This window comes from Sinohyriopsis cumingii, unplaced genomic scaffold, assembly GCF_028554795.1.
Source record: "Sinohyriopsis cumingii isolate HCF-2022 unplaced genomic scaffold, ASM2855479v2 utg001869l, whole genome shotgun sequence".
Taxonomy (NCBI): domain Eukaryota; kingdom Metazoa; phylum Mollusca; class Bivalvia; order Unionida; family Unionidae; genus Sinohyriopsis; species Sinohyriopsis cumingii.
The window spans coordinates 871,712-885,124 of record NW_028316075.1 but is presented as its reverse complement, the minus strand read 5'-3'; positions in this window follow the sequence as shown (position 1 = coordinate 885,124).

The window sequence follows — 13,413 nt, the reverse complement described above, 5'->3', positions numbered from 1 at the left end:
TCCAGTGATACCTGGTTAATGATAGCACCTTCCAGGCCTGGCACCACACACACATCTTCTTCCCCAGTCTCCTTTTGCTTTTTTTCTTGAAAGCGCAGAGGGAGGATGACTGGCTTCAGCACCCCAATCCTCTGTCTCTGGTATCTTGTAAGCCATCCTCTCTCCTATTTTCTTTTCCTCCTCTTCCCTCTGTCTTCTCTCCTCCTCTTTCTTCTTTATTCTTTTCTCTTCTACTATGGCCTCCGCGGCCAGTTCATTTAACAGGCGCCTGACATATTCCAGATGTATCTGGAGTTCAAGAAGTTTGCTTATTCTGGTATTCATTGTCTTGTTAACGAATGAACAGGGTAGCTAGACTGCCCAGCGAGTTTCAATTTATACTGAAAGCGCGGACGTGATCGAAAACATCCCCCTTAAACAAAATTGATCTTACCTAGATCATGACCAAACAACGCGCGGACCTAAAAGAAACACTCACTCACTTTTTTATACTGCCCATTACTAATTTAAAAATTTTCATTAATCACTTCAATATACTATCCACATACGCAAAGCAATCAAACCCCAAATCTACTCTCCCCACAAGTCAAACAGCAAAAAAAAAAAACATGATCTTAATCTACTATCCACACAAACGTACGTGAGCACTTACAAACACACAGTCATATACACAAACACATACCCTCACACTATAAAAAAAGAGTTAGTGTTTATATTCACACTACTCTACCTACACACATTGGCAAATCGATTGTTATTTCTTTTCTAGAGTATTGGGTAGCCCTGAAAAGGGCTGTTTTTTTGTTTGCTATGGCAATCTTTTAGTTTCTAAGAATGCGACGTCCTCTGAGGATAGACTTTCTGACGATAGGTCTGCTTCTTCGGAAAGAGAAGAAGAACTCTTTGGTGTCGATACGACAATCGACAAAGCCTCTGTCAGGTTCAGGTTGCTGCTGCTGCTGTTGTTGTTGCTGTTGCTGCTGTCTCTGAAGTCTGTACTTCTCTGTCCATTCTTCTTTCTCCCTGTTCACTTCTTCTCTGAAGAGCTCTTCTATCAGGTCTTCAGTGACTTTTAACATTCTCACATTCTCTATCTCTTCTGGCTTCGGTATCAGACTGTGTCTGACCCTATGCAAATTCACGTAGGCTTCGTTTAGCTTAGCTAGTTTGAGCACATCTTCGTAGGAGGATGAGTCGACAATGGATGGTTAGACTGGAAACTACCCCGGTTCTTAAAGTCAAAGCGCGGACGTGAAGGAAAACATCCCTCTACGGTTTTCGAGCCGCAACGTTCAATGAGTGTCATGAGAGGGATAGTAAGAAGTCAAAGAGCATAAATCAACATTCTTATAGCCAAACAAAAGACAAAGGCATTTTTTTCAAAACACAACATTTTTTATTAAAAAATAACTTAACACTAACCAACAACTCTAACATTTTTAACAATAATCCAACAATATAACATCAAACATTTGTTTTCAAATGACAAACATTTTTTTCAATTAACACTCTACTTTAAACAGGGCTGACAACGTTGTGAATGAAATTGTGATTCCACTGTTGGAAGTCATTAGGCCATTGATGGACACTACGTTTCCTAGCTTGAGACAAAAGATAAGCATAATGGTCACAAAACCATCGATCTACTTTCACATCATTTCTAGAAGAAGAACGAGGATCAAAATGAGTCACTAAATGTTCTAAGGAATAGCCCAGGCTGCGATGATGCAGAAAATACACACAATATTGTCCACACACCAAGGAATCTGTGCATCGTAATTTCACATTATTGAATCGGGTAGTCTGAGCATTTCTTCTCATAAAGTCAATGATATCGTCTTCCAAAGGGGGCAATCCGTACGAATCGAAATATTCTACACATCCTTCTTGAGGAAAGTAAACGGCTACCCAGTGGGTTCCTGGGAGATGACTGTCGTCCGTGTTGATCACATAAGCTAGATGGTCTTGAGGTTTGCGATGAGGGAGTTCATCTTTAGCACAGACGACAGGATTCCAAGAAGACGTATACGAACTGTGGTTCAAAAGGTAATAAAGTTCCCAGGTATCCATGTTTTTTTTTTTTTTTCTTCTTCATAGGTAATAATAAGTCATCAATTCGATCCTGACATTTTGCTTGAAAATGTCTGACAAATAACCGTTTCTTCGTTTCGTCTCCTCACTCTGATTCAGGAGAGCTTTGATACGATGGATCTCTTGAGTGGTTAATGGTGGACAAGAATGTTCACGCAAGTCTTTATACCACTGATGCAACACGACTTCGTCCGAGATGAGACTCCAAGCTTCGTCCAGATACTCGTCCAATTTTTCTTCTTGGCTCAGCATCAGGCATTTATCGTGTTGAATTTGACTGGGATGATCGTTTTGACATCCATAGCAATCGTTCTCGATCAATTTCGTCATTTTTTCGACCAAGTGTTTGGCAAAACAGGAGACTAAATGTTCTGGCCATCTTGACTTCATCATGATAACTTCTTCTTTTTCCACGGTCTCCTCGCATTCCATCTCCAAAGTTTCTCCACTAGGTAAAGAGGGATAACATTCTTCTATGGCTTCTAATAGTCTAGAATGACTTCTCTCAAACTGTTGATTTCTATGGTATTATCGAATTCTGCATACAGGATGACGTTCACCGTTTTATCAGGCTCTCGTTTTGCAAACTGAATTTCCACACGAATCTGGCCGGATTTTATAGGGTGGAAATGTCCCTCGTCGCTGCCTTGGTCTGGAGTGAAATCAAAAGCCCACAAAGCATAACCTCCTGCATAATCCTCGTACGTAATGCCGTGACTGGTGTTGGTTCCTAACTGTCCGGTGGCTTCGTACAGGGACAAGTACGATCTCAAGTAATTCTTCTTCTCAAAGTCAGGTTCGAAAGGTCGGGTACACAAGGTTTTGCCATCGCGACTGACTTCGATCTTGGACATGCCAAAGTGTTGAAAGTAGAAAGGATTTTTAGCGATAGCTCCGTTGAAGGATTCATTCTCGACCATACCAACGATTAAACGTTTGGATAGCTGTCCTTGGAACAGATGATCTTCGATCATGGATCGCTGTCCAGCAGGAATAGTGAAAGTTTTCACTTCCACACGTCGGATGGGATACTTGGCGGTCGTTCTGCTCAACGTCTGACTAATGTCGTTTCCCACTTTGGGTAACACTTCCACGCGTCGTACGTAGAGTCTGGCTTCTTGGATTTTGGTTTTGTAATCGTCAGTATCAGCCAATAAATGGAAAGCGGTACTGCTACAATTCAGTCTCAGGCGGACATCCACACCGTTTAGCAAATATTTCTCTTGCAACCACATGTCCAAATGCAAACGATCCATCAGTTCTAAACTTTTGTTAAGTCCCATGATTTTGTTTCTTCGTTCTACAAATCCCTCATTGTGGTCTTTCTTTGTATCAGTTTCGAATTCTTCAAACTGGCCTGCTTCGTCAGCTTCCCATACCACACAGGCATTGAGATGAGTGTTCTTGGCGTCTATTCCGTACGTCAAGAGATTTTCCAGGTAGGCACGATAAGGGTAAGTATCCATGCTGCTACTGACTAGTTTGTTATTCAAGTACAAGTCCACTCCACTGAATAAGGAATGCATGAAATTGTTGACGGGAGCTACTGTTTCAGTGTCTATATCACCTCCTGTCTTATCTAGAACTTTGACTTTCAGGTACAAATAACAGCTATTCAGATCGATGTAATCTTCGGGCTGTCCTTTGATTTCAAACTCGATGGGAGCGGAATCGGTCAATGAGGAGACGGGATGAAATTCCACCCACTGTAATTCTTGCATCGTCATCATGGCAGGGGGCATGGCAAACAGATCCAGTTCCGACTTGGAACAAGCGCAAGACTGTCGGTGTATCATTTTTGTCTCTTTCTCAATAATCGAAAACGTCTAAGTCTCGAACGGTTCTTCTTTTCTTTGTCTTTCTAGCTTTAGACGTGTGAAGTCTGGTAAAAGGGTGTTTTCTTCGTTGTCTCTTTCTGCCTTGTCCTTGCTGAATGTCTGACTCGGTAGCGTGCAGGGCATTTATAGGTGTTTCTCGTCGACCCAAAAGGTCTTTGCCCGTTTGCAGCAAGACATTTTTGCCTGCCCTCATGAAGGCTTCTTTAGGGTTTTGTTTGTCGATGACGACATTTTGGAGAAATTCTTTGCCTTGCGTCAGTGCCGCATCTTTCAAGGCGTGCAATCCGCGTGTCACCATCGGTTTCAACACCGGGGCCACCGAACGAAAGGCCGATTTTAGCATATCTCCTAAACCGTGTCCTCGCTGTCGAGCAACCCCTCGGTACACTGGATACATGACTTACGAATCGTGAGAGAACCGTTTTCTAAAACGGAGTTTCACCGTGACTTTCCCTTTGGTGAATGGAATATTTTGTCCCAGATCTCCTTTCATAGCAATGTTGACACTGTCCAAATACGACTTACTGACGGGCAAATAGTGAGGATGTACAAATTCGCGCTGGACGTGATAGGTGTTTCCACCTTCCTGGTCATTGGTTGTGGCACTATCCACTTTGAAAGGAATGACACGCAGTAACGGCACGGAGGTGTGTCCCACCACGTTATACTCCACCACATCGGAATACACAAACATCAAATTCAGTCCTTGGTTCAGTTCTACAGGGAATCGAAAAAACTTGTAAAATTCCATATTGCTGTTGATCTTCGGTTTAAAATTTGGAGCCAATTTTGTGTCTCCACCTAAAATATTAAGCAAGTCACGATTAAAACTGATGGACAACGTTTGGGTATCCTGATATTTCATCAGTAAGCGACGAGCCACTTTATGGTACTCCAGGGTGACACTTTTTTTTAATTCTGTTCAGGGCTTTGCCAAAGGCTAATTCGAACCTGGAAGCAATGGTATCCACCAAATGTTGGCCACTAAAATAAAACCCTGACGGAATTTTCAAGATATAGATACTGAAGAGTGGATTGTTGGCTGGTCTTATGTCCCCTGAAAACCCGATTTCATTCATGGTTTCTTGCAATTGTTGGTTTAGGATTTCGACCTCAAAAGTGTTTTGCTTTTCAGTGATGTTTTGGATTTGTGCAAGGTGAATCATTTCTACCAAAGCCACTTCCCAATGGGCTTCGTGATCTAATGGGATGGTCTGAGGTAATTTGGCCGTGTAACAGCACAACGTGTTGTTGGGAAACACCTCCATGGAACTGTCAATGGGTAAGGTTAAGTAAAATTGGTTTTGGTGACTCATAATTCCAGAGTTCTGTGGCTGTCCGAGGGGTTACTGGACGTCAGAAGCGTGTCTCCGCCCAAAATGGGGTTCTAGTTGTAGTTGTTGTTGGAGTGGTGACTGGCACTGGCACTGGACACAAGGTTTCCGTGGTTCCCGTTCGAGGAGAATTTCAGGGAGGGATTGGGAAGCAGGTAACCGATGCAACTGCTCAATAAAATGGTCCACAGTTGTTTGTCTCTTTGTTGCAAACTCAAATTGGCGATGGCTGCCCCGATGACACAATACACCACGAAGATTTGGCAGAAAAAGACGATTTGCGTTTTGTAAATCTTGCAGAGAAGAACTGGGTGAAGGAGTGGTCGACGTAGCTGCGTCTGTGTGAAAGGGCATGATGGTCACTTCTTTTTATAGTCGATGACTTGCGAAGCGTCGATCCAAGAATCAAAACTGGGTGGATATCCTTTCCAACGTACTTTCACTTCTTTGACACGTCGTTTGCTCACTTTACGGGTTCTGCGTTCGAGAATGCTTTCGATGTCGTACGCGTCGTCTTCTTTTTTGGAGACACGTTGTAACTCGTGTAAATAAAACGTTCCTTTGAGCACTTCTCCGTTCATGTCTTCCAATTTATAGACGGCAGAATGACGGCCATGCACTCGTCCAGTGACACGAAACAATTCGGTCGTCCAGTTAGGTAAGTAACCTTTGTCGAAAGTGCGTTTGGTTTTGCCAATGCGCACCCAATCTCCTACGGTCAACTCTCCACTTTTCTTGGGGACAGCCCTCGTCGGGGACGTACCAAACAGGCGCTCAAACACCAGCACTTCGTTCTCGGGAGTCACTTCTTGCGGGGCACGTCCAATGCTTCGATGGTAAGATTGGTTGTACGCTTGCACCAGGTGCGGTAAGATATCGATGTACTTCAGAGTGTGGTGATGCGTAAAATATTTCCACATGCGTTCTTTCAAAGTGCGTTGAAAACGTTCCACGATGCTGGCCTTGGTTTCGGGATTCTCGGTGGTAAAAAAATGAATGTCACGTTTCTTTAATTCTTTTTGGAAAGCTTGGTTCAGAAATTCGGTACCTTTGTCCGTTTGCCATCGAAGAGGGTGACGACCACTTTGTTTCAACACTCGTTGCAGGGCTCGCACTAACTCAATGCTGGATTTGGAAGTCAAGGGTACGACCCAGGCAAATTTGGAAAAGACGTCGATGACACAAAACAAATATTTGTAGCCACGATTGTAGCTGGCCAAATGAGAGACATCGGCTAAATCGGTTTGCCATTGATGATCGATGCCTTCCACTCGGGTGAGACTTCTGGAAAACTTGCGTCGAATGGGTTTGTGTAAAGTGTAGGTAGCTTGTTCTTGTAACCATCGTTGCACTTGAGGTAAACGGAGACTTTTCAGTCGAGTTTTGGCAGCACGATACAATTTTTGAACTCCTGCGTAACCCGCAGGATGGGAGGGATCGTAGTAAATGCTGGCTAAGACTTTTTCCATTTTTTGTGTTTGTTTGTGTGTTAATAAGTCACAAATTCTTCGGTGATGCTACTTTGGGTGGGTCGAAAGGGTGGTTTAGAAACGGATTTACGTGTCCGATGGGCTACGGGAGTAGAAGTCGAAGGTAGTGGTGGTGGAGGTGGCAATGGAATGGCTTTGGTCTTCTTTTCTTTTTTCACTTCTGGTTTCCCTTCTTTCTTTTTCACTTCTGTCGAAGGAGGAATGGACATCATCTTTTTAACCCAAGCATTCATTTCTTCTCTTTGGGGTGTGGGGGACGGGGTCAACAAGGATGCTGCAATCTTACTTGAAATGGGAGCTGCTGACGGTGTTTGAAACACTTCTCGCATATCTTCTTCCTCAGGTCTTCGTGGGGTAGCATCTCTGGTGACCCCTGGGGATGGTAGTAGTGGTGGTGGTGGTAGTGATGATGGTGCTGAACTTTTCATCAAGGTCTTAAAATCTTTCAGAGTGGGTAGAGCTGTTTCGTCTAAAGCTTTCTGGTGAAAGAGTTGCAGTCGTTGCAAGAGTTGACCGTACTTTTGCGATTTTTCTGTTTCGGACAAATCTTGGCGATCCATCAAGGACTGCAATTCGTGTTGTAACTGGGACATCTCGCTCAAATTGGGATTGGGAGGTAAATGCGGAGTGCGTTGTTCTTGCCAACGATGGTATTCCATCCATCGTTTGTAAGGCACTAAAGCTAGTTTTCGTCCTTCCATGGGGTTGTCAGGGGTCGATTCTGAGATCTTGGGACTTCCGAGGGCCTTTTTATCTTGCTCCTACCAGTCCTCCCAACATGGTTTCCAAGACTCCTTTCAGTAAGGGACCTAACAAGAGGGGTAAAATACCTCCACGTTGGACCAACATCTTCTTCTTTTGACGAATGGGAATTTTCTTTTGAACCATTTGGCGAAGAACGTGACGATGTTTGCCTAAGCATTGTTTCTTGTGTTTGGACAAAGGGATCGTGCCTTTCAAGACGTTCAAACAACATTCGCACACGGTATCAATGACCTCTTTGGAGGCCGATTGAATGAGCTTTATTCGTAGGGGTGGAAAAGCTTTGGACAGGACAGATAACATGTCCCCATGTTTAACTAAACGAGGAGGCAGTCCTTTCTTTTTCTTTCCTTGGGGCTGTTTAGAAGAGGGATGTTTTCTGGAGGGTGACATCTTTGAGTCTTCAGCACCAAAAACACTGATACCCCTACTTGGTCACAGGCCTTTTTTATACTGGAACGCGTCACCACTGGTTGTCTTTACGGCGTATCAACTTCAGGACAGGCATGACACGTCGTGCAGGGGTACGTAACGGACTAAATCGAGCCAGTTCTTGCTTGGACAAATCCAGTAAACTTTGTAACATGCCCGATCTTTCTTGGACTTTGATTTTGGGAGAAGGTACTTTGTGAGCAGCGGCCACTGCCGCTAAATTGGAGGGACCTGCCACTGGGGAAATTCTTGGGGTCATCAACGGAGAAGTTCTTGGTGTGATCAACGTCTCCAAGTACTCTTCAGTTCTTGGTGTCATCAACGGAGAAGTGGATGAACGTGAGGCTGCCGGAGACGCAGTCACCGCCGTGGCAGGCCGTGGTTTGCGAGTGTAAGGTTGCGTAGTGGCCGAAGTGCCTCTCTTGTGACTAGTTTTCTTTTGTGGACTTTTCTTTTTCTGGGGACTTTTTTTCTGTTTCTTTTTCTGGGGGCTTCGTTTCTTTTTCCGGGGTGGTGTCTGGTAAGAGGAGGGTCCCGCCACTGGAGAAGTTCTCCTAGGGGACCTGGTCTTTTTCTTCTTCTTGGGGCTTCGTTTGACGTTTTTCTTGGGGAGAAGTTTGGGGGCATTAGGATCCCATCTTAAGAGAGAGCGAATGATGACCCCTCCTAGAGTACCGCTCCCTCCAGGTTTCAAAATGATTTGTTTTTTGGTTTGAGTGTCGATGCGGGGATCAGCCAGTTGGGTCAAAGCGACTTTGTTTCGATCAAAAAAGCGTTTGGTTTGATGAGGAATCTGAATGATTCCTTGGAGTAATTGACGTGCCGTCACCGTGAACCATCGTAAGACTTCTTTGAGACTAGCTTCTAAGACACGAGCTCGTATTTGTGGATTTTTTTCTCGACTGATGCCATACAAGGCACGAATCAATTTGACGGGAAGATGCGACTGAAGGGACGTCATGTTCAAAATGTGTGTGAGACAGACGAAAAGGGTCTGAGGTTTTTATAGATTTTTTTATGTGGAGTGAAATTAAGTCGAGGACGGAGACGTGTACAGGACAGGCCCTCCGTCTTGGCACCAGTGGTGAAACAAGTGGGTACGAAATCGCAAATCCTCGGGGGTCGTAGGTTTCAAATCGACGAGTAAATAGGCGTGTGTAGTTTGAGTGGCATCGTCGTACGCCTGAGTCAGCCAAGGCGTTCCTAACTGTTTGGCTAAGACTTTCACTTGCGATTTATCTCGAGAGCTTTTAAACAAGACCACGTAATGCGCATTGAGACTGATGGTGCGATGGGCTTTACTTTGTTGAAACAAATTTTGGGTGATGTAAACGACACTGGCATTACGGTGATGCCCTTTGCGAGTGAACCACAGTTTAATTTCTTCTTCGTCTTCTCCTAACATGTCGTCGAAAATGACCAAATGGGTTTGACGGGAGTCAGAGACGATGCCGTCGTCTTCTTTAGGAATGCCTTCCACAAACACGATGGAATCGCCTTGACTTTCTCGCAAGAGGCTGTGCGCCGATTGCCACTCTTTGTAACACCACACGATTCGCTGAGGTGGTCGATCGATCAAATGATGTTTATGTTCGATCAAACGTTTGACGAATTCGGTTTTGCCTGAACCGCTAGGTCCGGCAATGAGCATGTTAAAGGGATGACGAAGATACAAAGCCTCCCAACTGGCACGATCTAAGTGTTCGTCGATGACTTTGACAATGGAGGAAGAGGGAGCAGAGACAGCAGAAGTAGCCATAGTGTCAGGAATGTCACTTGTGACACGAAAACAAACAAGACGAGAGTTTATATACTTTTTTCAGAACACGTTTATTGAATGTTTTTTTCAAACATGAATACGAAAGACAAAAATACATAAAAGCCAAAGGCTTAAGTACAAGGATAAAAGGCACATGATAACCATCAACGTGCAATAGAAACAAGTGTCTGTACAACATGTTTTGGGTAAAGTTCTGACCAGTTCTATAGGGGGTAAGGTCACACAAGTGTCCTCCCGAAAGGGTCTTTCAGACCTGTCCACGACAGTCCTGTCCTGGGTGACGGGTTCTTCTGGCACCGTCACTAACACAGGTTGAAAAGTAACTTTTTTCTTTGGACGTTGAAAGGAAGGATCACAACTCTCGAGCATACTGGGCCACTTCTTGGGTCCAAGCCTCAAAATCCCATTTTTTCCAGGCACGGACATCTGTCCAATGGGGGTGTAAGTCACAAGCTACACACACATCGTCATGCACGTCTTGGGTAGCTAAAAGTTGACGAATCTTTTTTTCCCGTAGAGGTCGAGAAGTATCCAGATGAAAACGTAAGGCTTTGAGCAAAAGGAGTCTCTCGTGAACATTTAAAGGCACCACTTTCATGTTGAATGGGTGGTAAATACTGTTCGTAAAGAGTCCACAAGGAATCGGCTGGTAAACGAAATCCCAGAAAACAAGTCACTAAGACACACACCACTTGTCGACCCAAATTGAATGGATACAGTTCTTGTAATAATCGATGGTAATGATCCACGGTTTGAATATGGTCATTGAGTTCCTTCCACGGAATCTGTTGGATTACATGTGATAAAAGTCGTGGCATGGCAGCCTGTTTTTATGGTCTCTTTGTTTCGGAAACAATACACGTACTTTCTAGCCAGAGATCTTCGTTTTCCAGTGGGAAATTTAAATGTTGCATACTGTAACCGAAACGTCAGACTTCGTTTAGAAGTTTCCTCTTCCGCTAAGTAGATTCCACGTAAAATATGTCGGTAATCCTTTACCTTGTCTTCCTCAATGTGTTGTACTAGGTGAATCTCGAAGTAACCAAAATGATCAACACGTCGATCATCGGGGGCCTGGAAGTATTGAACAAGGTCTGGCCACTGAAACAATTTCTGACTAATCAGTTCTTTTATACCATTCAGGTACCAGTGGTTAAACATCTGGTGACGTAACGGATGCAACTGTTCTTTACGTTTGACTTGTATTTTGACCAGCTCTCGGTAAATGCGTTCTCTCAACTCCACAGGTAAAGCACGAATGTTCTCTAGCAAAGTATCCATGAATAGGTCATACTAAATCCTCTTTTGTCTGACACAAGAAATGTACTGTTTGCACAGACATAGTTTTAATTCATTGTCGAATAGAAATCGTTTAGTCACTAATTTACACATTACAATTCGTTCAGAAGTTTCCCCTTTCACTAAGTTGACATTGTGTAAAAGATGTCGGTAATTCGTTAACTCTTCCTCTGGAATTCGATGCAGTACGTTTACATTGTAGAAGATAGAATCGTCAATAGCAAACCAATCCTTTTTAAAACCAGGTGGTTGTTGATCAATGTCTGTCCAATGGAACACTTTCAACTGAATCAGTCCTTGTATAGCATTCAGGTACCAGTGATTAAACATCTGGTGACGTAACGGATGCAACTGTTCTTTACGTTTCACTTGTATTTTGACCAGCTCTCGGTAAATCCTTTCTCTCAACTCCACAGGCAAAGCGCGAATGTTCTCTTGTAAAGTGTCCATAAACAGATTATGGTAAGTTACTTCAATGTCTCGGTCCCACTAAGGGTAAGTAATGACAATTCGGTGACCATCGAGCGTGTTCTACGTAGGCCAAATCTTGCGGTTCCCAGTGGTGAAGTGACACACCGCAACTGAAGCACTTGACTTTATCCCCTTCGCCCAAGTAGAAAAATCCGGCTCTGGCTAATTCTTCGGGGGTCGGTCCTCCCAGATACTTAGGCCATTTTCCTTTGAACGATTGAAGACGATTTTCAAAGTCGCAGTATTCCGACAAACGCACAGGAAACGAATATTCGTCTTTTACAGGTTCGTTTCGATGAGGGTTGGGTGACGTGAACAGGAGTTTGCTCAGGGCTGGATGACATCCGTAGGGAGGTAAACGTGAAGGTCGACATTCCCCTTTAAAACGAAACCCAGTACAATGTCCAAGAGGACGAGTGGCATCGCTTTCGCATCCCTCAGGATTGACACGCACAGCATCACTTTCCATGATAGGGGTAGTGAGAACAAAGTTCCCATGATGCTTTACGGCATCGCTAAGGTCACAGCGTACAGCATCGTTCCCATCGCAAGGCTCACAATCGCACTCGTCTGCAAACTCCGTTACGCAATTACAATGGTAACCACATGGACAATCGTAGTTTCCTTCCGGACATTTTCCGTCGCAATGCCTGGGTCTTATCCATCCAATATTAGTCACACTAGAGGAAGATACAACTTTTTTACAATCCCCAAACTGGAACGATGTCTCTTTCAAAGTATTCATCTTGTTCGCTTGGTCTTGGTAGTCACAATGAACTATCAATCTTGACCATAGTTCCTTTCTATACTAGTCGTAATGCAGTCTCAAGCGTGTACATCGTTCCTTTTTTAAGTCTTTTATGTCTAGTTTTGGAAGGTACCGTCTCTAAGGTGCCGTCATCATTGTACCGTAGTGTCATGGGTGGAAAGGCCATAGAAAGGTAAGGACGGTGCGGAGACCATCGAGTATGTTCCAGAATAGCTGAATCTTTATAGATACATAGATCCATTCGTAACTTCAGTCCGCAAGCGAAACACTGTACTTCGTATCCCAATCCTGACTCAGGTCCCAAGTAGACAAATCCTGTTCTAGCTAAAATATGCGAAGAAGGTAATCCTTTCCTATCCGTAGGCCATGCTTGAAACGTGTCCAATCGACGGGCACAATCACAATAGTCAGGCAAGAAAACCGGAAAATGGTAGGGTTTGAACTTGGAGTTCTCATCGGGTTTCTCACTCGATTCTTGCTGTGGCGAAGTCATCCTTCTGGTGGGTGGCTATCCGCTTACAACCAATGTTTTATACCAACATGTCCATACGGCAAAGTAAAGTGGTTGGGCAGTCGCACTCGCTTCTGGTACACGATTTGATAGACTTTTTCCAAGGGTCGACTGACGATGTGGTGAGTGGGTAAACGTACAATCTTGTTGGGTTGATAGGTGGTCACTTTAAAGTGTTCATCTTCTCCAGATTGCAAGGCTTCTTTCAATACCCCACAGTTGACCACACGACTGGTACGATAATTCAGAGTCAATCCTTTCACTTTACACTGCGTGTGCACTTCTCCTTGTGGGTCCCGGTATTCGTAGCCGTAAATTTTTGGACCGCCACTGACGAAACTTAGAATCTTGTCGTCGGGATGCTCGTCTGTCCAGGCTCCTAAACGGTCTCCTTCGATGTCAGGGTGCTGTTGACTCGGGTGATGGATGTAAATGCAACTGTCCGTGTCAAAGTACAGGACGCGTTCCCCTAACAGTTCTAAAGCTTCGTACAATTTTAAGCGAGCATGAGCTGTCACGTAAGCCGCAATGATGATATTTCCAAAAGGGTCGTCTTGTACAAAATCCAGATCTTCTTCGTAATTGACCAAGATCAAATCCTCGCGAACGACGTCCACGTGTTTCATGTATTTGGTT